Source organism: Diceros bicornis, chromosome 17 (assembly GCF_020826845.1).
Source record: "Diceros bicornis minor isolate mBicDic1 chromosome 17, mDicBic1.mat.cur, whole genome shotgun sequence".
Lineage (NCBI taxonomy): Eukaryota > Metazoa > Chordata > Mammalia > Perissodactyla > Rhinocerotidae > Diceros > Diceros bicornis.
Genome location: NC_080756.1, coordinates 10,914,754 through 10,939,715, shown reverse-complemented (window position 1 = coordinate 10,939,715; position 24,962 = coordinate 10,914,754).

Sequence of the window (24,962 nt, the reverse complement as noted above, 5' to 3'; positions counted from 1 at the left end):
TGGCCATTCTGAGAAGGAGAAAATTACTCTCTTTTTGGAAGAACATCAATGTTTCAGTTCTATTTAATATGTTAGAGTGAAAGTCTATTCAGTGTACTGGCCTGACTTGAGAGTTCACCTGCCATTAGATAGTGGGCAATTATCCACTGGTTTAACCAAGGCCCAAATTTGTCTGACTTTGTCTTTCTTGGATATTTCCCTCTGTTTCTGAGAAGATGAAATAATTTTGTGATATGTTTGTATTGGTAGAATGATATAAGAGTAAAAAGCATCAGAGTGGGACTCAGGAGAGCTGGTTTCTACACCTACTTCTGCCACTAATAAATCCTTTAACCTGGGGCAAGTCACGAGACTCCTATAGGTCTCATGTTCTTAATCTATAAAATGAGGTTGACCACTAATTTCTAATATCCTTCCCAGTGCAAACGTTCTATGACTTGTCAACAGCTTTTCGGATCCATGGTTCAGAGTACAGACTTTGAAGAAGTATGCATAATAAAAAATGTAAGTATTTTGACACTTCCACGAACATGCACTAATTCCTTGGATGAAGATGACAATGATGGCCATTTGAAGCTGTGAGACAAACTGAGTGATAAAAACAGATCAACCAACCAACCAACAAAATCTCACCATCAAAATCAAGCTCCTGTTAGATATTTGATAAAAAGACTAACTGGAAGTAGCAAACTAGTGTCATAAAGTTTTTTCGTTTACATTATTTTAGGATGCCAGAACTCATGCAAACTGTTCACCTATTAGTATCACTGATATTGGCTAGGTCTCCCCTTCTATTTTTCACTTTTTTTTTGACGTGTAACATACCTAAAATAAAGTGTGTAAAGTGCACTAGTCTTAAGTATACAGCATGAAAGATTTTTACATATGTACACATCCACATAACCATCACCCTAATCAAGAAATGGAACATTTCTATCACCTCACGAAGTTCCTTCTTGCCTCTTTCTAGTCAGTTCTTCCCCTTCCCCCACCCCTACCAGAGGCAACCGTTCTTCTAATTTCTACCACTATTAATGTTGAACTTTATATGAATGTAATCATACGGCGTGTGGTCTTCTGGGTCTAGCTTTGTTCACTGAACATAATCTGTGCTGTTGTGTGTATTGGTAGTATGTTTTTTTTTTTAATTGTTGTTTAGAGTTCAGTAGCATGAATATACCACAATTTATTTGTCTATTTACCTGTTGATGGGCATTTGACTTGTTTCCAGTTTTTGGTTGTTATGGTTATGAGCAATCTTTTACATGTCTTTTGTGGACATACACACTCGTTTCTCTTGGGTATTTACGCAGGGGTGCAATTGCTGTAGGGAGGGTGTGTGTTTAGCTTTACTAAATATTGGCATGGACCTGATTTGAGGTCTTAAGCAGCTTAGGAATTTTCATTTTCTGAGAGAAAAGAATCACTTTAAAGAATCACAGAATCGAAGGATGGAAAGTGGGGCCTAAAGAAGAGGTACAGAGTGATTTGGTTTAGACTCAGTGTACGCTGGGTGGTTTGGCAATGACAGGTGTGAGGTCCAGGCCAGACAAGCAGGCATGTCACACTGGGGAGAATGAGAATGTGGGCTTGGACCTCCTGAGGGAGCACAGGAAATAGGGGGGGCCCACTTACAACATAGGCCAAAAGAATGATTTTATTTACACTCTTTGAATGCTGGGTTGTTAAATGATGACAGAAGGTAAGTGGACAAAATTAGAAGCATCCGTCTCAAGGGGTTAAAATGGTCAGTCAAAATTTAGAGACTGGTTAGTTTTTCCAAACCATTTCTCCTTGAGAATTGTACCAGACAAGTAGGCTTGTAGCTGATGTTATAGCAAATTCAATTAGAAATTAAGTCTAATATTTACTATCTTTAAAAGAGATCCCAAGGGTTATAACATACAAAAGCTGCTTGCATAATTCTCTCTCTTCTACAAATACCACTAAAACCAGCAAGGAGGAATTCCCTAGGGAAATCCATCCGTTTTCAACTGCTATGATCATGGCAGTCCTGGTTTCATGACCCCTCCCTGTCCACCTCCCCCACCTGCCACTCTCAAAGAAAAAGCCCTGAGCAAGGAGGGATTCCTGGGCAGTCTAGAGTTTGCACCTGGTGCATCCAGGAGGCAGGTAAGTCACAGTGAAGAGAGAGATAGGAGCTCGATGTAGGATGATTTTACAAAGAGAAAGATAGCCTCTTTTCTCCTCAGATTTGTGGCACACAATGGGAGAATTACTTGGGTAAATGTGCAAAATCGTTTTGGGGAATATTCTTAGATAGAATTTGCCTAGTGCCAGATACAAAGTATTTTTTCTAAAGTGATTTCTGAGAAACCTTTATTTCATTCTTTTTTCTCAGAATGTTGATAGATGTTCTATGAAAAAAAGATGTTTTGTTGCCAAATGTTTGGCATTGTTAATCTGGTGCATTTGCTGCAAAGCTCTGAGCCTTGCTATGCTAATGTGCATGTGGTTCTCCAAGAGTGGGGCACAGTATGAGGCTTTTCCAAACTTGTTTAACTCTAGGAGCGTGGTTTCTTGGAGCCTCTCTTGGGGTTGGTGCTCCACAGATTACATGTTAGGAAATGCTATGTTAGAGATACATGACAACATAGACTTCAGAGTGTTTTCTAGAACACTCCGCCCAAAACCTTTCAAGTCAGGACCCAGGAAATTTCCTTTTCCTCCTTATTTCCTTTTCTAATTTCCTTCTTTAATCATTCTTCAAGTTCTTGCCAAATAGATTCTGAATCAAGCACTTGATTCATACCCTGACAGTTAAAAAGAAGTAAGACAAGTTACTTGTTTGGGCTGGGTCTCAGTTTATTATTTGTGAGGTGAAAAGCTTGGTTTACGATTGCTAATGTCTCTTCCAGCTCTTTAATTCTATGCTTTTTTGATTCAGAAAGCATGACCCTTAGCCCCAAGGCGCTAACTGTCCAGCTTGGGGTACCAGGCTAACACAAATGACACAAATGGCACGCAACTCAAAATGGCACATGTCTCTGTGCCAAATCCTGTGGTGCAGATTAGAGGGGCTACACGAGTGCCAAGAGGGGAACCCAGTGAGGCTGGAGCACTTCTAGCTCTCTCTGTCTTTTCTTGCTACGTTAGGTACTCAACAGAGCCCCTAAAACAATGATTTAATGAGAATGTATTTGGCTATAGAGATATAAAATGCATTTACTACATGGAAAGACTTTGTTCCGTATCTGCTTAAGCTCACTTAGTAAATCAGAGGTTAGCTACAATGTGAGATTAATGAAAACACCTCTGTGGATGTAAGCGTTTAATACCTATTAAAGCAATCATCAGGTCACTAAAGCCTTTTGCAGAACTTGAAGACTTGAACTAATAGATGTTTTAGCCCAAAGGTATGAATAGGATCCTGGAATGCTGGAGCTAGAAGAGTCTTAAGGGATCATCTAGGTCAGGGGTCAACAGACTTCTTCTGTATAGGGCCAGATAGAAAATATTTTAGGCTTTGCAGGCCATTAGATCATTGTTGCAGCTGTTCAACTCTGCTACTGGAGCGCAAAGGCAGCCAAGGACAATATGTAATTGTAATTAAGCGTGGCTATGTTCCAGTAAAACTTCACATACAAAAATAAGAGGCAGGCTGGATTTGGCCTGTGGGCGACAGTTGCAGAGACTTGATCTGGATGAAGACCAGAGTGCTAAAGGAGTTTGATCAAGGTCACACAGTGCTATGGACTGAGTTTTGTCCCCACCAAAGCCATATGTTGAAGCCCCTACCCGCAACGAGACTGTATTTGGAGAGAGGGCCTACAAAGAGGTAATTGAGGCTAAATGAGGTCACAGGGTGGGGCCCTGATACATAGGATTAGTGTCCTTATAAGAAGAGACACCAGAGAGCCCGATCTCTCTTTCTCTCTCTACCATGTGTGGACACAGTGAGAAGGTAGCTGTGAAATAATAGAAAAAAAAAATATATTGGTCTCTGCCCCCAGTTCCTGGCACAGAGCTCCTAAATCTCTTGGAATTTCCTGGGTGATAAGAACATCTTTTGTTCTAATGAGGTGACTCTTGGTAGGCTCCTGGATGGGAGCTGGTTTCCAGAAAGACCAAACCATGATTAGAAGCTTGGAACTTTCAGCCCCCCCCCACCCCTATTCTCTTGAGAGGGGAGAGGGGCTGGAAATTGAGTTAATAATTTATCATGCCTATGTGATGAGGCCTCCATAAAAAGCCCCAAAGTACAGAGTTCATAGAACTTCTGGGTTGGTGAACACATCTACATGCTGGGTGGGCGGCACACCCCAACCTCACGGGTACAGAAGATTTTGAGACCCTTCCAGATCTTACCTATGTATCTCTTCATCAGATTGTTCATTTGTAGCCTTTAAAATATCCTTTGTAATAAAATGGCAGTAGTAAGTAAACTGTTTTCCTGTGTTCTGTGAGCAGCTCTAGCAAATTATCAAACCTGAGGAGGGGGTCACAGGAACCTCTGATTTGTAGCTAAGTCACACAGAAGTTGTAGGTAACTTGGAGACCTACCATCTGCAATTGGCAACTAAAGTGGGAGGCAGTCTTGTGGGACTGAGCCTTTATCCCGCGGGGTCTGCACCTACTCCAGTCAGTGTCAGAACTGAACTGAATTGTAGGACACCTGGCTGATGTCGGAGAACTGGTAGGTGTGGGAAAACCCCCACACATCTGGTGTCAGAAATGTTGTGAGTGTGAGAGAAAAGGAAAAAACAGTGAGGTTTTCCTTGTCGCTGGCCATCTGCAGGCCAGAAAGAGAGCTCTCACCAGAACCTGACCCTGCTGGCAGCCTTATCTTGGACTTCCAGCCTCCAGAACCATGAAAAAATAAATTTCTGTTGTTTAAGCCACCCAGTCTATAGTATATTGTTATGGCGGCCCAAGCTGACTGGCACACACAGCACGTTTGGAGCAGAGTGAGAGCTGGTGTTCAGATCTTCCGATGGCATTCTAAGCAGCTTTGGGTAGGAGAAGAGTGAACATATAGGCTAAAGTTTGAAAAGGAAAGTGCTTAATTTTTTCCCATTTCACCTTTATATACTTTGGTCCAATATACAGATTACTAGATTAAAGAATTAGGTCTTCATTTTGGAAAGCTAAAGTGTTGAGTAGGATATGAAATAAAATCTCTTAGGAGAGTGAGGAAAGGCATAGATAAAAGTTGAGGATTTAGACCACATTTCTTAACTTTGCCCCCATCTTTCAGGAATGAATCTCTCCCTTCTCTGACTACTTCTAATATTCACATGCTTCTCACTCCTTGTCTTTTAGTACATGTCTGTTTTCATCTCTAAAGCTTCCTGAAGGTAGGGTCACATTTTGTTACTTTACGTTAACCACAGCACCCTAGCTTGTGCCATGTATTGTGTGTGAATGGAATTGAACAGTCATGGATGTTACAACTCATTCATTCAGTCAACAAATATTTGTTGAGTGTCTATTAGGTGCCCAGCTCTGTATTAGATGCTGCAGGTAATGGTGAACTAAGAGGACACCACCCTTGCCCTCACGGAGGTCATAGACTGGTAGGGAAGACTGATCCAATAGTGTAGTCATTCAATTTAACATACATTTACAAACTTTGATAAATGATATGAAGGAAAGGTACAGATGTAATGAAGCTACAAAATAGGAAACCAAGAAGGCTTTCCTAAGGAAGTGACGTTTGTGGTGAGATCTAAAAAATGAGTAGACCTTAACCAGGTGAAGGAAAGAGGCGGAGTGGAAGAACATGGGCAGAGACCTTGAGATGAAAGGAAGCTTGATGCATCCGAGAAACTGATAGAGGCCAAGGTGGCTAGAGCACAGATATACAAATGAGTCTACAGAGAATGACAAGGGTCTGGTCACTCGGAACCTTGTAGGCTGGATTAGTGGTTATCCTAAGTATATTGAGAAGTCACCGCAGAGCTGTAAGCATCATTATGATCATTCAGGCTGCAGTGTATCGCAGGAGAACAAAAGCGACTGTGGAAAGGCCAGCTCAGGGTTGCTTGCTGTGTGATGGTGGTTTGAATCAGAGATCTCAGAGTGGTTGAGCTGGGGAGAAGCAGATGGAATTGAGAGACTTTTAGGAGGACTTGGTGAGGATTGAATATAGGCATGAGGAAGGGCAAGGTGTTGGATAATTCCCAAATACCTGGCTTGTGAAACTGAAGAGATGGGGGTGTTGTTCCCTGGATAGAAACATTAGAAGAGAGCTGGGTTTCAGAGAAGGACGAGTGGGAGTGATTTGTGGCTGAATTTGAGGTACTGAGGAGATGTTGATTAGGCAGTTGGGTGTGTGGACCTTGGTTAGACTCTGCCTTCCCCACAATTAAAATGTGTGGTATCTTCAAAAGAGAAAGGGAAAGCCAAAGCATTTTCCATGGAAAATGACTACAGAAAGACCAACTTGCTTGCCTCTGACTCACAGTCCTGGGGAGATACCCTGAGCTGAGTCTGATAGGAAAGCTGAGTGTTGGGGTTGGCTTGAAGTGAAATGATATAGACCGGGTCTCTTCAACGCCCCTTATATCAAAGAGGGATCATCTTCCTGAAGTCTTATAGATCAGATGGTAACTTTTTCAGGCAACGATACTGCAGCCTCTGGTATTTTCCCATCCTCATTCCTTCTTACAAGATCTTGCATGATTTGGCCTCGATCCACCTCTCTAATGTCATCTGGTGCTCCTCTCCCTAGATTCCAGCCAGGCTGGCTGCCTGCTTATTCCTCTCGCAAACCACACTTACTCTCCCTCAGGCCCTTTGAATGTGCACTTCTCTTCTTTGTGTGCTCCTTCCTTGCTGTCTTCTTGGCGGCTCCTTCTCTGCTTGTAAATGTCTCCAACTCAGTGGAACCTTCCCTGTTCACTCGATCTAAGTACTCATCCCCATCATTTTCTATTCTATTACTTTGTTTTATTTTCTTCATTGATCTTACACTAGCTGAAATTGGGTTTATATATTTCCTCATCTATTTCTCCCTATCGAATGAAAGTTTTATGAGAATAGGAACCATGTCTATCTTGTTCAGTGCCTTCAAACGAGCACCTATTACAGTACCTGTTAAGTTGGAGGTGCTCAATAAGCTTCTGTTTAGGGAATGCGTTCTATTAGGCATTGGGAGAACACAGATAAATACTGGGGAGGAATCTAAATCTCGAGGGCTGTAAGTGTCAGACTGTGGAGAAATGTTGGTGCTCTGGAGAAGGGTAGGGTGTGGGGAACAAGTTCTGTGCAGATACTAAGGCCAAATAGTTCTGAAAAGTCCAGTAGAAGCATCTTAACCCTCCTCAACCTCACTGACTTACTGTATTAACCAAAACTTCCCTTCCCTATGTAAAATGTATTCGCAGATGCCTCCAGCACCTTGAACACCACATCTCGAAGGCTACTGTCTAATACACTTGGGTAGTGCTGTCGCCAACAGGTGAGTTGTTTACAGAAACCATATAAACTCCCTCTTTGAGAAAGAAAATATGTAATCAGAAGCATAAGTCTCCTTAAGAAGGAAATCATCTTTAAGTAAAGGAAAACTAGTAAACAATCTACTTGGACTTCAAATTGCTTAGTTTCTGTGTGCTATTAAATGGGATTTATGATCTAAGAAACCAAATGAAGAGCTTTGGATAGCTCAACTGATAAATCAACTGAGTTGAAGATTTTTGAGAAAGATTAAAATTGATTACTCTCTCTGTTCTCTACCATAAGGGACAGATTCCTTCACTGGACTTTTCTTCCATGCAATATAAAGAGATAGGGACTGTCTTGCTGCCAAATTGTCTTGTTACAAGGCTAAACTTCTATGCCTGTAAAGTTTGTTTTATTTTTTTATTTTTTATTTTTTTAAAGTTTTATTTATTTATTTATTTATTTATTTAGTGTGTGTGTGAGGAAGATCAGCCCTGAGCTAACATCCATGCCCATCTTCTTCCACTTTATATGGGACGCCACCACAGCATGGCTTGACAAGCGGTGAGTCGGTGCACGCCTGGGATCCGAACCCGGGCCACCAGCAGCGGAGCGCGAGCACTTAACCGCTACGCCACGAGGCCAGCCCCAAAGTTTGTTTTAATCATTGCATAAAATCATAAAACATGGCGAGGGTAGGAGATGATTACAGGTTATACATTTTACCCACTTAATTCAGATACATGTGAACCTAAAATGAACTTTCTAGCAATAGTGTAGAGAATGTAATGAAAAAATGAAGAGTTAGTTATAATCTGAATTCTTAGAGCGTTAAGACAGCCTGCTGCATTTGTCCCTGTATCATCCACGGTCACCTCCAGGGTCATACCCCAGATAGTACTTGGAATGTTGCTGCCAACATTCCAAAGTTTGCCTCTTTGACCCTCTAACTCATCTTTTTATATGCTTAAATCTTTGATCAACCCTCTTCTGTTTGAGATATTCTTTTAAAAATAACACCGTTTTTCTGAATATAAAAGATACATGTGTGTATTGTAAAAAACACAGAAAAATATAAAGAAGAAGATAAAAATCCCTATATTATACCATCAAGAAAAAAAAAGGTTAATATTTTGGGGTATTTTTACCCAGGCTAAGTTGTTTTATTTTCAGAAAATTTGCCTTATAATGTATTATTTCCTGTTTTTTTTCACTTGATGTTATATCGTGAACATTTCCCCACAATATAAAATATTTTTTTGTGAAAATGACTTTAATGGTCCTGTAAACATTTCATTGCATAGATGACTATTCCTCTACTTTTAGACAAGTGGGTTAATTCCAATCTCTTTTCTCCCTCCCTCCCTCCCTAGAATTTTGTAAACTGCAATTCAGCTGTTAATTTTGTTTCAAGGTGGCAGATTGAGTTATGAATTTAAACCATAACTTGATAATCTTTCATAACATATGACACAATGAAAAGCAATTTATTTATAAGCAATCATAAAAAATGAAAAACTGTAGAGCTGGGGGAGACACGAGTAAGTATCGCCAAATTCCAAACTTTCATTTTTAATGAAGGGAAGGGTTAGTTTCAGGACCAACATTAGACAGAGAAAGGTTTCAGTGTCATACAGGCTTGTTTCCATTCAGACTACAACTGCTTCCTGCTCTCTCCCAGAGGACGAGATGCATTCACAGAACCTTCTTTGTCCGCAGCTTCAAATCTGAGTTGCTCTTGGCATTCGTCTCTTTTCCTGCCAGGCAGAGACGCTCTGCACAGGCTTCTGCTCCACCCCACTGGCTGTGTGATTCTGTTCCTTTTGACGTGGTACATTCTGCACCAAGTTCTCGTACTCGTGCAATTCTTTGCTTCCTTGTATTCTTTAACATGCAGCCATTTTTGGCAAGAATCCTTCAAGATCATGAGCAATATTTTCCTTATGAACATCAAACAGATAGCGGGGCATCTAAACTAAGCCCTGCTACCTTTTCCCAACCAATCAAATCCCGAACGTGATTGGTTGAAGCTTGCTTCACTCTTCTAGCTGGGTGAATTGTTGCCACTGCATTTATCAGCTAATTCTGCTAGAGACGATCCGCAGTCTCTTAATTACAGACATGAGCAACACAGTGTTGCTGTGGTAGAGAAGGCCATTGCAGTTACAGCAGAGACGTCTTTGAGTAGAAAATACGTGATACACTCAGTGCAAAGCGTGTAAAGCCCTAGACTCCAGCTTTAGGGTGAAGCTGCATGAAAACCTCAGGAAATCTCATGAAGAGCTTTTCTTCCATGTTCAGGAAAAGGTGACAGCGGGTAAGACGTGACGACTTCTTGGTCTTCTTTACCCCTTTTCCAGGGAGAGCTGCATTCTTCAGAGAAGGAGCCGCAACGGCAGAAAATGCCACGTGGGACAAATAGTGAGTCCAGGCCGTGAGCAGCCTCAGTGCTCTGGTGGCCAGGATGGGAGAACTGGTCAGCTGTGGTGCTAAGAAGGTAGCTTCTAATTTTTTGAATCAATAATTTTTATGAACAGCTTTGTGAGGTTAGAGTTCTAGAAGTATTTAGGAAGACAAATGCTCAGTCTATTTTTCATGTGAGAACTTGGCTTCTTTTTTTAAACTGTGTTGGTGGAAGTCGCACGGTCGGTCCTCGGGAAGAGTCTTGGGGAGGTCAGACCAGTGGCCAGAGTTCACAGAGCCTGTGAGGACGGCCCTGGGGTCCAGGCTCTGGACGGTGACACGCTGGGCTGAGGGATCTTCTTGTAGCTGATGCTTCCCTTGAGAAAACCTTGTGCCCTGCTCGGGATTTCAGGTCTCGGCTCTCGACATCGCTGCAAGGTCAACGAGAGGGGGTGTAATCAGGATGGGAAGAGGCACCTGGAGCCTGCATCGGGAGTGAGCAGGGGTGGAGTGTGTGTACAATCACAGGCGGGGCATCCTCACAGGACAGATTTGTGCATTGATGGAAGTCCTTGCTGACCATGTTATTATTCATGGCAACAGTGTTAGTTAGTTAATTATTTATTACGTTTTTTCCCCCTAGTGGATGTAATGGAACAAGAATCTTTATACAAGGACTACACAAATGTTGTCCTTCTGCCTTATATAATGGAAAGCACTTTTGCCAGTGAAACATAATTGCTATAGTTAAATATTGATAGAGTATTAAAAAAATTTCTGGAAGTAAAAATGAAGGAAACAACTCTGGGAAATATAATCGATGTGCCCTGGACTTTTCATCCAATGAGTACCCGGCTTCAGGGAGGCAGCAAATGATCTGGAAGGAGGATGCTTTGCTTTTTGTTTTTTAATAACAGACCACCCATGTGCTAATTATTTCCTGAGATGTGCGAGACAAGAGACATTTTACAAGGCAGAAGTGAAGAAAGAACTAGCACCTTAAAAAATGAAGCCAGAGTATGACTGTGTATTCTCTAACAGGAGCGCGCACAGGGAAGGCAGATGTTGGCTGCTGCCATGGGAGCAAGGCTAGTTAAAAGCAAAGGTCTATGACATCGTGACTTAGAATGGAGTCTCAGGCTTGAAGAACCAAATCCGAAACAATGGCAGGTCCCGGACGGAGGGAAGCAGAGGAAATTGTGAGCAGAGTCAGCCTTGACTATAGCAGTTGAAGGATCAGGGAAGGCAAATCATGGCGGCATCTCCTGCAGGGCCTTGGCCTGCCCGGCAAGAGGCACCCGCTCTGCTCTCTTCCTCCTGTCCCAGGTTCATCTGAATGGTTTTTATTTTTATAAAAATAAAATGAATTTATTCACTCACTTCTTCTTTCCAAAAAGAATGTGAAGAGATTAATGGAACATCAAGGACGAGCTTGAATGAAGGAAAATAACTTACCAAAAAGTGATGTGGAATCTCAAGCGGGAGATCGTGCAGGTGGAACGAGGGAGGGGACGGATTTGCCTCGTTGCCTTGGTGATGGTGTGGTGGTGGGGAGCAGGGCGCTGTGTACAGATGATTGCTCTGTGTGTGTGTGTGTGTGTGCACGTGTGTGTGTGTGTGTTTGTGTGTCGTGGTGGTTCACTGTAGCCTCCTACCACAGGGTCAGTCTGCAGCCACTGTTGAGGGCACTACAGATTGCGAGGGGATGTGTGTTTCATTTAGGACAAATAAGATGGGGAAATTTAGAGACCTCCCTGAACATTGAGACGCTCCTGTTGCCCCGTAGTCTGGTTGTGGATGTTTCAGTGGATGAATACCAGAGCCCTTTGGCACCAGCAGGTGAAACTGTGCATGCACACACTTCTTCCTCTCTCCAATTATGTTTTTAAGTCAATGCAGCCCTGGGACCCCACAGCCAGCAGTCTGCGGACGTCTCTCCATTGGCTTTGTCAGGGCAGCGTTGGGATTTTTGGGGCATCTTTCTCCAGTTCTCAAAATTTTCTCAGGTACATCTTGATGAGATAAGACCCAGCAGAAAAAAGGAAATCTTACATTGGGGTTGAAAAAAAAAATTGAAATAAATTGAGTATCTTAGCATTGGATGATGGCAAAGGAGCACTGAGGCCTGTGGGTAGTGGTGTGATAAATTCACATGCCTCCCACAGATGTGCAAAGTGAATGGAGTTTCTCTGTTCCCTAAGACTGATGTGCTCTTCCTTACCAGACCACACTCAGCTGGGTGGTGGTAGTCAGGGGTAGGTGTGGAAATTAAACTTGTCAGTTTATGCTATCCCAGTACCTCCAGGTTTAAATAGTCTCTCTTAGATGACTCGGTCCCCTTTGGGTAAATGTTCCATCTTTCAGATTCCCATTCCCCCTGCCCCTCCCCCCTGAGATGGCACCTCGATGGATCAAGGTGTGGGGCATGTGTGGCTCCATGTTAGCAGGGCAGAGATGGGAGTTTCAGACCCATGCAGTATCCTTTGGCTCCTCACTGGTCTTTACTGTGCCCTGTGCTAGCGTTAGACATGGACCTGTCTGGCCACTTTGAGGTCAGGCCCCCAATATTGAGTTCATGGTTTTGCATTCATGGTCTGTCCTTGAATGCTGCAGTCATTTGGTCCTGATCGCGATCCCCCACAGGCCCAGTCCACTCTCTGACCCCTGCTTCAGAGCCGGTGGGAGGTCCCAGATCCCTTGCACGCCTTGCCCAGGCCGTGGGAAGCCAGGAGCACTGCCGGGGCTCCCCTGTTTAGCCTCCTCCCTTTTCCAGTGCTGCACTTGGTTTCCAGGCTGCTTAGGATGGGGCCCTGCCTGTAGCCTCCCAGACTCCCCAAGCTACGTCCAGGGAAGCATGTGAATCATAAATCTTACCAAAAGCTCTTGTGCTTCCCTGTATCTGTCTGTCTAGATGTTTCTATCGTGCCTTCTACTCCCAGAGTTCCACTTCAGAGGGGACAAGTGAAGTTGTGGGCATTTGGTCTCTCCTCCCCGTATTCCATTGGGATTTGGACAAGGAAGGCTTTCCATTTTCTCTTCCTGTATGGTAGGGCCTTCCTCAACATCGTTGGTGGCATTTCCTTCCCCCTCCCCTTGCACCGTAATGGAGGAATGGCTGCCAGGGAACACGAACCACACATTAATAATAGTTTCACAAATATTTTCCCAACTATGCGTGTATCAAGAGACAGTGGGGAGCCCCTTTTGTTTGTACAATTGTTGTGGAAGTTTTCTGTTGTAACAGTTGTGTGGAATGGAAGAGGAGTGGGGATTGACTAAATACTATTTATGGTTTACTATTTAAACATTAACCATGAATGTGGGAACTGGAAACCTTGCCTCTGCAAACTGAGCATTCACAGATTTTGCGTGAGAAACGACAAACTCTCCTTGTTTTCAGAACTGGAGGTGCTGTAAAGGTCCGGAAGAAAATTGCAATTTGGCTGGAAATGTTCATGCTTGGTTTCAACACATTCACAGAATGTTCACAGGAAATAATTGCAAGTTCACACAATACGCTGTGTGGGTGTGATTCAGATCAGCTCTCAAGAACCAGCACAGAGTGAAGGCTCTCAGCCATTTATGCAGAGAAACATTAAAATAATAATAAAAGGATCCCAGCACGATTAAAGGGAGTGGAACAGAATTAGATATCAAGGTACAGGTTTTTATCTTTCTTGGGATCAAAAGCTGCTGGGCATACCAGTGGATTTGAATTTCCATTATACTGAGAAATACTTTCAGGGTTTTAAAGATTTGAGTCATGTTAGTTTTGCTTGCTGAATTCTGGTCATAATAAAATTTCATTTCGTGGGAGAATAGTAGGAGGCAGGAACAACGAAGGAGCTTACTCTTTATAGGAAAAAACTGCTACCGATTTGAGACTTTACTCTTAGCAAATGGAGAGGAAAGTATCTTTGTGCAGCCAGTCCCATCTCCCAAGAGCACTCTTGAGTACTGAACCTTGATCTAAACACTGAGAGGGCTGAGCAGGAAAATGCAAGATGGGACTCTGACCTTACGATTCATATAAGCTATTTTGGGAGACAGAACATGCTTATGTGGAAGAAAGACTTCACAAAAGTAAATACAAGTTAACACAAATTAAGGCGCGCCCAGCCTAAGAAACAGAAATCTGAAAACCTGAACCTGCAAGACTGTAACTGTAGAGTATTTAAAACAGCTATGTGTATGACTAATGATCAAATAAAGGACAGAGTAAAGATGTAAGTGTATAGTTCAGTTGAACAGTTATTAAAGCTCACATCTGTGTTTCTCTTGACCAATTTTCAGAGCCTTTTCACACACTTATTTTCACCACTCTTGACTTATTTACACATTTTTCTGGGAGGCAGATACCAAGTGATTATTAGAGCCTCCTGCAATTATTACACAATAGAATCACCACCACTGTTCTCCACCACTAGAACAGTGCCTAACACGTAGTGGGCACTCAATTTTTTTTTCAGCAACTTAAAACAACAAATGTTTATCATCTCACATGGTTTCCGTGTGAGATGCCTTATGACATGGCAGCTAGCTTCTTCCAGGGTAAGCAATGCAAGGAAGGCAATGATTATTTGTTGAATAGATAAATCGTAGAATTTAAAGGAGCCTCAGCGGTATTCTGGATCCTCCTTCAACTCGGGCAGGTTCCTTCACCGATAGTGTTTAAACATTCCCGGTGGTGGTGGGCTCCTGGCCCCGTGAAGTGGCCCATTCCGTTGTCAATAACGGAATCAGCTACCTCTCATTGGGCGTTGTAGTAGGTGATCACCCCACCACACCGTGCTCCCCTTGTCAATACCTCTACTCGTTAGGAAGCTCTTTGTTACTGTGAATTGCAACCTACCTCTTACAACCTTCCTCTGATTGTATTAATTTTGCTCTCCTAAGCTTTAGATGGAGGGCCCATTAGGACCTTTTCAGAAAAAAACCAAAACAGTTTTGAGAGTGAAAAGGAGTGAAAAGAGCTACAAATAATTAGAATGCATAGTTTTTTGAAGTATTTTGAAGTATCCTAATTGACGGGAAATTTTTTCCTTCGTTTTACATCAACTTCATTAAATTTTTTTGAAGTTCAATTACTCTAACCATGTATATAAATAAAAACATTTGTAAAATGTTACCACTATACTTCTATTTTTATGGGTAGAATATTACAACTTATTTCAACATAGTTATGAATTATGTCTGTACCATAACCAATTCTAAGTCATTTCCACTCCATAGGTTTTGAGCTCCATAGCTCACTTCCAAATATATGCATATATTTTGTTTGTTTGTTTGTTTGCCGCTAGGAAATACATCAGACATGAGAACAGCCGTCGACACAGCAGGATTAGAACACATGGACTTTATCAAGCTTTTCTTTTCAGCTTTTCTTTCCACAGGTTCATTAATTTAGTAAGATTATTGCTTTGAGCATGACATCATACTCCAAAAATTATGTTTCCACCATAGAAATTTTAATTTTCACTGTTAAACTTTTTCATGAGACGGGTAGGAATATTGGAGCTACTATTGGAATGAACTGATTTTCTCTTTGAAACTTCAGTGATGACACTAATGTAAAACTGACAATTTTTAATTGGGAAGTTTTTCTGCTTCTGGAGTCAATCCACACAGCTTTCTCTTTACCTTTGGTATGTGCACAGAAATATTTGGATTATAAAATAAGTGGAATTAATTTAGAAGAACAGTCATTTGATCTAAATAAAAAGTCATGCCTCACAAAGTATTAGATAAATATATTTACTGCACGTGAAAGTGTTAAATCTTTATCTTTGGGCACAGTCTACTTAAAATAACTTCCGAAGTAGATGCTGATGCTTTTCAGAGATTTGTGTCTTCAGGTTTTTATGTGGCCAGTGATATTATTATAGCCCCCGAGGAGGATGGTAAATGGGGTTAATGTTTTATTAATAAACATTCCAAAAGATCATTGCTGCCAAAAAGTTTATTTCAAAATAAAAAAGCATCACAAAATAATAAAACTCCATACAACGAATGACAAAATCACTTTAGTGAGAGTATTCAGGTTACTTTCTACGTCGCACTCTATGGCAGAACTCTGCAAACTCTATTTCTAATTTCTCACATTTCTCACTCATCCAGGAACTGGGGCCTGGCTTGGTGCATCTAGACATCTCATTGGCTAGTCTACCCGGCTCATTCACCCAGTTGCTAGTAGAGGGAGCAGTGCTGAATACTTCTCCCACACCTGAGATGGGAAGGAGTTCTTCCTGAGCGTTTGTATATGAGTATCCTTTGTGATGTGGGCGAGTGAGCACCTTGCATGCTGTTCTTGACAGGGAGGTCTTAGTTGTGTTGCCCCTGGAAAGGGTCAGGAAGAGAGGGATGAATTGTCAATCATCTTTTGGTTAGAAACCACATGTTGAAGTTAGATCTCTGTTCCCTGCATGTGGGTCTTACACAAAGCTAAATGAGAATTATGGCCGAAGCTGGAAGTACCAAGTGGAAGTCTACCAAACCCATTCTGAGTTATCTTAATGCAGCTTTAATAAAAATACTTCCAACGGGACGAATGCCAAACTGGCCCTGGGTCGACAGACACAGCCAGGACTGTCCCAGGGACAGTGAGAGCTGTGTTCACTTGAGTTAAGGAGAAGTAACCACTTTTCTTCACCATGTCTTAGCCCTTTACATGTTTGAAGCTTCCCTCTTTGCCTCAAGTTGACCTCTTCTCTAAGCTAAGTATCCTCAGCTCCTTCCTCTGTCATCATTTGAAAGGAATCCCTGCATTGTCCTCTCCCTGGGTGAAGGGCAGGACTATTCAATGTCCTTACTTTCACTTCATGTTTGATGAGATGCTCAGCCAGTTGTTTCTACCTGTGTGGATCAGTTCTTCTGGCTCTGCCCTTGGATATGATGGGCTATGTGAGGTTTATAGGAAAAAAGAATTCAGGGATAAGAAGGGCAGCCATTTCATGCTCCTAATTCTGCCTGGAGAACAGGTGTGATCCCCTCCCACCCCATTTATTTGACGTCTGTTCTGTACTGTCTTCTCTGCCAGCCTCCTTCACACCACTTCAGGAGCTCTGCTGTGCCTCTAGGTCTGTCAAGTTATCTAAAAGCTGTTGGAGAAGACGATGAGTCGGCTTCCTCTCTCGTTACAATGGTCTAGCTCACCTCCATTCTTCCTTTAACTTATGACATGAATATGCTTACTATACCCTGTAGTTCTTATAAAACCCTGTGTGCATAACCTGTTACTGTAAATGAGCCCCTTTTTCATGGTCGAGAAAGAAGAGGCACACATTATCCTGGAGACAGAACTGAAATTATTTCTTAGTCCTTGTCTACTGTTTATTTCCACAAAACATGCTATATGCCCTTATAGAACTGCTGGTTGCTCTTTAATTCAGATACCTGTTGTATGAACCATCAGGCATGAGAAAAACATTCTCTAGTCTCCTGCTAGAGATGCCCCCCTAGATCTCCTTTCCCTGCCTCACCTGTGCTCATGACATTCCTGCCCACCTTGCTCCAGGCAGAGGGTGAGCACCTTGGAGGGAGATATAAGGGGGTAAGTGCAAGACTGGACAACTTTACGAAGTGATCACGCAGTCAGAGCAGAAGACTGTAGATGGTGTTGTAAGTGATTCCTGTCCCACTCTTCACCCATAAAAATGGTGCAGTGTTTAGGTTTGCTAATAGAATCACAGAACGTTATTGCTGGTCAGAATCTTTACAGTCATGTTTCCAATCTGTTCACTTTATAGAAGAGAAATCAGAAGTTCAGAGAAGTGTCAGTCTGGGAGTAGCATATGGGTCTGTTGACTCTGCTCATCTCAGTGTCCTCTTATTCCTGGGTACCTGGCATAGTAAAAGTTGGGGAACAGAAGAGAAAAGAGCAGGAGTGTTGGAAAGAGCATTGATCTGGGAGCCAGGAAATCTGTGTTCTAGTACCAGTTCTGCCATCAAGTGTCTGTGTGATTTTAGGAAGTCAATTTCCCTCTCTGAGCATTAGTATCCTTATCTATGAATTGATCATGTTGAATGTCTCTTCCATCTCTAAAGTCTCGTGGTCTGGTTGCTTTTCTTTGGGCTTTTCTGAGATTTACTGTGAGCTAGATCCTGTGCCAAACACATAATCATATTTAACCTGTAAATGATTTTGAGGTTCATTCTGTTATTATTCCATCTTACAGATGAAGAATCTGGAAAACAGAGAGGTTGAGTAACTTGCTCAAAGTTACAGAGCTAATAAGTGGGAAAGTTTGGAACAAAGTTCCAAGCCCATCCAACGGGTGGAAGATAAGTGTGTGTGTGTGTGTACAAATAAAGGGGTTTCTAGATCTGCAGTATTCACCAGGGCACTAGGGACGGTGTCTTGTAATAAAGGCTGAGAAACATTGAATTGAGGCCCTTGAGCAGATACAAGATATAGGTTTTGGGTAAATTTGTTGACCACGGATGCCAGTTGAAGTCTTTGTGCAGATCATCGAAAACAAAAGCACTTTCTTATTGAGCAACTGGGCACATGCTACATAGTTCTTAATTCACAGATCTCCAAGCACTTGCCAATCACTCCAGCTTCCTAAAATGCCTTTGTTCGCTGTCGCTTGCAATCACATTTCCCTGATTGCCTCCTCAAGTTAAAATATTTTTCTCCACTCTCATAAAAAAGAGGCTAAAAATAATAGGCAATATTGTAATAGGCAATTCATAATCAGAGAATTGATTTACTATCTATTATGACAGGCAAGCAAAAGTGAAATTTTAATGAAGGCTTTTGAACAACACTCTTTGATTCCTCGATAGACCGACAGTTTGTCATTTTTAAAAGGGTTTATATTTGGCACTGTCATTATGCTTGGTATAATGCCATATATTCTGTCCTATGAGGGGATGTCTCCAACAGAACATGCCTGAGGTTTTCCGTGTCCCAAGGAAAAATGCTTACAGCATTACTTCTTGAAGTGCATGGGTCTTACAAAATAGTAATCCACAAACTTTTTTTTCTTTATTGAGGAATAATTTATACATAGTAAAATGCACAGATCTTATGTTCAATGACTTCTGATAAATATATACATTTGTGTTATCATCATTCAAATTGAGAGGCAAAACACTTTTACTATCCTAGAAAGTTTCCATATGCCCCTTTTTAGTCAAGTCCTCCCACCCAAGACAACCACTGTAGATGTGTTTTTTTCTTTTTGGCCTATTCTTCAACTTCTTGTAAATGGAATAATTAGTTGACATATTGTTTTGAGATTCATCTATGTTGTTGCATGTATTCATAGTTTTTTCCTTTTTATTGCTGGATAATATTCATGTCCCACTGTGTGAATATGGCACAATTTGTTTATTCACTTACCTATTGGTGGATATTTGGGTTGTTTTCAGTTTTTAAGTGTTATGAATAAAGGTGCTATGAATATTCAGGTACAGATATTTGTGTGGACATATATGTTCATTTCTCTTGGGTATAAACCTAGGAGTGAAATTGCTGGGTTGGAGGGTATGTACGTATTTAATAATCCTCAAACTGGTCCTACCTACAAAAAATAGTCTAAGAGAGTTGCTAACATTTCATTATATATATATATGTATATATATATAAAACATATATATATATGTATATATATATAAAACACATATATATATATAATATAAATATACATATGTATTTGGGGTAGGATGTTCCTGATATCCACTATCTGATTTATTCTGGGGGGAGCTTGAGTTTGAGTCCACTCAGATTATGGAAGACATCTTTTTAGCTAGACAGCTGGTTACCTTTTGATTCACTGACGATTAATAAATTTATCAGTAATTTGTTTAGAGTATAAGATATCTAAGTTCTGAGTGCTGGGGATACAAAGATATGTGATCCTTACTCTGCCCGAGCTCACGGTCAAGTGGAGAGGACAGACATGTAGACAAACCACTGCAGCATCAGGAAAACGCTGCAATGGCTGTTGTGTTGGAGGGGAGATTTATCTCTATCTGTGGGGATCATGGAAGGCTTCACAGAGGAGGAGACATTTGTGCTGAGTTCTGAAGTATGTCTAGAAGTCCAATAGGTGGTAGGGATATGAGGCATTGCACGGGGTGGGAAAATACAACTTGACGTGTGACGGGAACTGCAGGTTAGAATGACTTATATGGACCTCCAAAGGTAGGCAAGGGTCAGGTTATGAGAGGTTTTGCAAGCTCTTTGGACTCATGGCTATAGAAATAGTGATTTTATCAAAGGAAAACAATACCCTAAGTTACTGTTGGTTGCATTGATAAAGGGAATCTTTTACAAATCTAGACTTTTGAATAACCACCCATCACTTTGGATTAACCAACATGTCAGGGCACTTTATGTTCTACAGCCTAGCTGGGGGCACTGCTCTCCATGGGGACAATCCAGCTTATGTCTCTTCCTCCAAGGAGCCTTTCCTCAGTTATCCTCTCCTGCTCACATCTTGGTATTAGCAGGGAGTATGATGACAGGGATCCCTGACTCCATCCCTTTCTGATACCACCACTGTTCTTCTTTCTTCCTTACTTTCTCCAGAAGAACAACAATAGCTCTCTTCCCCCATGCCAACTAAAGAAAAACAAAATCTCTTCCCAGGCCATTTTCTTTTTCTATTTTCTTGTGCTCAGCCGTTAAATCTGGCCAAACTCCCACCCTCTGGCCCCCAGGAGGTGTGCCTATTTTCTAGGTTCACCAGGTTATTTGAGAAGTTGAAACTCTGCAGCAATTCACCAGGGACTATAGAGACAAAACCCACAGTTCAGTAGCAAAACTGCTACTCCAACCTGTATTGAGTTCTTTTGGTGACACCTTCCCCTCTGCTTCTGTCCTGTCCCCAATGCACTGGCTGCCAGTTTGAGAGAGTGTTAAAGAACGACCTCTGAAGTGGGCATCCTCCTTCTTGCATTTCCCAGGGTGACCATTCTACAGCCTGGGAACCGCTGGCCAGGTCAGTGAGGCATAGATGGTGCCGACTTGTTCTCTGTCTTCACTGAGGACCCAGCAAAGGGAAGTGGCTCAATTTCAGTAGAAAGTATCAGGTTAACAATATGTAGGGTCATGTAATTGACTACCCAAGAGCATGCCAAAATCTCCTTCCCAAGGTAATCCCGGAACTTAAAAATACATTTGAATGATAATAGCAGAGCATTCACTTACTCATTCAGTCACTGAATATTTTCTGAACTCCTGCTTTTTGTCAAGTGCTTTTCTAAAATCTGGGGAAACAGATATCAGTGAGATTTGATTCTTGCTCTCATGTAGCTGTCAGTCTAGTTGGAGATACATGTTTACACACATGTAATACCTCACCAGGTGTTGAGTCTTATTAGAGAGTCATGTACAGGCTACCCGAGAAGCAGCAGACGGAACACAAAACCACTTGGGAAGGTTCTGCAAGATCTCCCAGAGGAGGTGATGCTGAGTTGACCCTTGAGGACAGGTAGGCGTTCACGAGGTGAATCTTAGGGCAAATCCTTCTTCTTCTGACCTCAGGAGCACTGAGGCCTAGGGGCAGAGAGGTGCCATTAAAGGCGGGGAGAACGGGAGAGAGAGGATGCAAGTTTTCCCATTGTACACCTGTGCCTGACATGAGTCCAGGGGAGAGCGAAGGAGGTTACCTGTAGTGGGCAGAAGTGGCGGGAGATTTTTTTCAAAGTAAAGATCACAATGACACAAAATCTTTACAGTGCCAACTTCTGGTAAGAAGATTTTGGGGCCATGCTGTCACGAGTGCCATTGCTCTCCACTAGGGCCACTCTCTGGGTTCTGAGGGTCACTGCATACGGCTGCATGGGATCACTGACCGTGACATTGGAAAGGATGTTAGCATGAGATTTTCTAGTTCTCCAATTTATTTTTTACTTGTTTGTATTTATTTTTCTAGTTTTATTGAGATATAATTGACATACACTCCAGTTTTACAGTTGAAGAAACTGAGTTGCCTAATGTCACCCTGCTGAGCTGGCACTGGTGTGCATGTCTTCTTGGCTGACAGTCTGGACTGACAGCAACAGTGACAAAGGCAAATGACTAGCCATTTCATCTGTGGCACCTCTGGAGAGTGAGGGAGGGCAGGAAGGGGGCCAGATCTGACCATCAACATTTAGGAGAAGGTTGAGGAGAGTGAATCTGGCAGGGGACACACTTGGACATCAGCAATGCACACGACTGTACTCAGTGTGGGCAGGTGGGCTGTAGAGATAGATCCTCTCCTCTGAGCCAAAGGGTGAGGAGAGTTAGTTCTTTGGGATTTCGATCACTCTTTTTGTCTGGCTTATAGCCCTCATCTCCAAACAGCAAATCCATCTCTGGAGCCCTCACCCAGCCTGGTTCCGGACTGCTGCAGCTTCTTCCTTCCAGGTAGTCCAGAGAGCTTATGCTGCATTGCCTAAGGCCGTCACCTGATAATTCCTCGGTGGGTGGACTTTTCTTCTGAGCTCACATTCTGTTGGAGTAACAGCATTGGGGTGATAGAATCTTAGTATTTTAGAGCTGGTGTCCAGCCCATGTGAAAGTAGACATATAGAAAAGAGAAGAGGCTATCTGCTTACAAACTTGGACCCTCAAGGTATATTTGAGAAAGGCCTGGTTTGCTTTCTGTTTGCTGGGCTATAAATGCTCTCTTCTGTCTTTCTCCATTCTCCACCACCCCAATGAGATATATGCTTGGATGATATTTTCACAACAGCAACAAGAACAACAACAGCAGAGTTGTACAGAAAACCAAACTAAAACAGTGAATTAGGCAAGATAGAAGCTTTTTTCCCTTTCCAATAAAGTCTGGGTTGATGGATCAGGGAAATGCCACTCCCCAGTGTTGGAACCCAGTCTCCTTCCATCGTTTTGCTTGACCACATGTGGCAGTAACCTCATGGTCCTTGTGTTCTAGGGGGCAGGAGAAGGGACAAAGAAGAGGCAAAGGGTGCATTCACATGCTTCCTCTTAAGGATGGTGAATGAAAACTACCACATGATACTGCTGCCTGCTTCCTATTGGCCAAATGTAGTCACATGCCCACACTTAACTGCAAGGGAGTCTGGGAAATGTAGTATTTATTCTAGGTAGCCAAGTGCCTACCTAAAAATTAGGAGCCCTTACAGCAATCTCTGCCATATATACATTATCTGACTTGATCCTGACAGTGACTCAGTCAGATGGGTGTTGTTGACCCCTTTTTACAAATGAGGGAAGTAAACATCAAAAAGGCCACTCAGATGGAGGTGTCAGAAGCAGACCCCAGGTTTTCTGATTACTAATACTGTGTCTGTCCCAATATGTTACATTGCCCCTAATGTTTACCAAGTGCTTCACACACAGTGTGTGCTCAGTAAATGACAGTTATTTCTATTTCTGCAACCATACACAGCATAAAATAGAGCTCCACTATTTCTTTGGATTATTTAAGCCTCCTTTTAGTTCCTAGGTCTCAGTTTTCTGCCCTGTGTGCCCTTTCTTGTATGCAGGGTGATTTCAGCCCTATGACAAAACTATTTCTCTCCCAGGGAGAAGAGTCTACTTAAATATATGGATTGCTTGGATCTGCATTGCCTCCCGAAGTGAATCAAGGCAATGATGTATGGAGGGCGATGGATACACCCAATTCTTAATAATTGGTTGGGTTTTCTCATTTTGGTCTTGTTAGTCAATTCAGTGCAGTACAATTAAATCAGGAGAGAGGGGTCATTCAGTTAAATGGCTTCTCTTCCAGCCTCCAGTCTCTCTTTTCTGCCCTGGAGCATGGTTGGATGAGAGATTTCCTTTTTTTCTGCCTGAGGTAGCCCAATGGGCAGAGGCTTAATTGATTTGTATAAGTTCTGTTTTTATGGAGCCAAAGGTTATGAGATTATATTAGGAAAAGGGTTAATATAGAGGGTTGAATTATTGCATTAATTGACTGATTAAGTCATGTAAATCTGGCTCACAGCATCGAGAGCTATGTGAACACCACTCTCTCCTTATTTTGCTTTTTAAAATCACCTTGTCCAGTGCCTGAGAATGTACCGTGAACACCAAGTTAAATATTAATTCTTTGCAATTCAAATGCATTGTCTTACACGTGCTAATCTTCTTATAGCCAGTTAGATATTATCTCTCTAAAAGAAAGGTCTTAGAGTCTATATATATTTAGAAAGCCGTTGTATTATGGTCGTAACATTTTTCTCATCATAAGATTTTCTCTCTTCTTTATTTCCCCTTTAGGTCGTGCCAAAGAAAATACAAGTCCAGAGTGTTTTGTACAAAAGAAGTACATGAACATACAAACAGAATATCTATTTATTGAATTGAATAATTTATCTCTACATCCCCAAACACTTTGCAAAGAAGTCTAATTTCTAAACCTCAAATAGTGAAGCTGCTTCTAAAAGCTTTGGCCACTGCTTTACACAGAGACAGTGGGAAACGCGCGAACAAGGGCATGGTGTCTGTGAGAAGTGGTGGAGAGCGGTGGTTGGGACTCTGGCCCTTGGCACCAGCCTGTCTGCCTTTGAATCTCAGCTTTTCCACTTGCCAGCCATGTCACTTTAGGCAATTTGCTTAATTTCTCTATGTCTCAAATTACTATCTGTAAATCAGGGCTGACAGTAATAATACCTAGCTTGTAGAGTTTTGAGGATTAAAAATAAACATGTATTATATTTAGAAGGCGCCTGACATATAGTAAGTGCAGCATTAAGCGCATGCTATAATCATTTGGTCTTTTTCTCTAAAGCATGGTTTTTACTCGACATGAACATTAATAAAAGACATCCAGCATCCCCAGGATGGACTGAGAGATACACAGCACCACTGGAGATGGCCCGATGCAGTTGCTGATCAGGCCGTTTATCTCTCAGGATGGCTCTGGGCTCCCGTGAGGAGAGGCCAGGGTGCAGTTGTCGTGAGTGAGGGCTTTGGAGTCAAACAGATCAGGGATTAAATCTTGGCTCTGCCACTGGTAAGCTAGGTGACCTTGGGCGGTCACTTACTCCTTCTGAGCCATGGTTTCTTCACCTGGGAAGGATCACTGCGGGAGGGATTAAAAGAAGCAAAGTATGGAAAGCACTTTGCACAGTACCTGGCCCATGGTAAGTGCTCAGTACCAAGTAGCTTTTTATTGTTGTGACTAATCCTGGAGGAAGACAATCCAAAAGCTCAGACTAGGAATCGTGGAGCA